The sequence below is a fragment of the Oreochromis niloticus genome, linkage group LG7 (genome assembly GCF_001858045.2).
Source record: "Oreochromis niloticus isolate F11D_XX linkage group LG7, O_niloticus_UMD_NMBU, whole genome shotgun sequence".
Classification (NCBI taxonomy): Eukaryota; Metazoa; Chordata; class Actinopteri; order Cichliformes; family Cichlidae; genus Oreochromis; species Oreochromis niloticus.
The window spans coordinates 17,175,723-17,176,220 of record NC_031972.2 but is presented as its reverse complement, the minus strand read 5'-3'; positions in this window follow the sequence as shown (position 1 = coordinate 17,176,220).

The following is a 498-nucleotide window of genomic DNA, read 5'->3' as shown; positions in this document are numbered from 1 at the left end:
TGGTTATTTTGTCATGGATGATGATCATGAGAAAATATTATACCTAAAATACAACCTGTAAAACACAGGGATCAGAAAGGGCCTCAATTTACTGTGCTGTGGAAAAGCCTTGAGCCACCTCTTATTTCTGTAGTTGAATCTACAAAAAATGCCAATGAAAACAGATTAACAGGCATAAAATAGTGTTTTTGAACCCAAAGAGCTAGAAAACTGTTCAAATGAGGTTGCAGGTATAAAAACTATCTACAGCAGATTAACAGTATCTGACAGTCATGTCCTTAAAATACGACAAGATCCAAAGAGCTGACACAGGAGACGAGGGATCTTCAGATGATTTATCTACTGTTAGCCAAAGCGCCATCAGAAATGGTCTTGGTGGCTGTCAAGAAGTCATTCTTAAGGAAGGGAATGGGGAGAAAAGGCAGAGGTTTGCCAAACTGCACAAAAACTGGGATCAAGATCAGAGAGGTGCCTACAACCCTGTATATCACAGTTGAG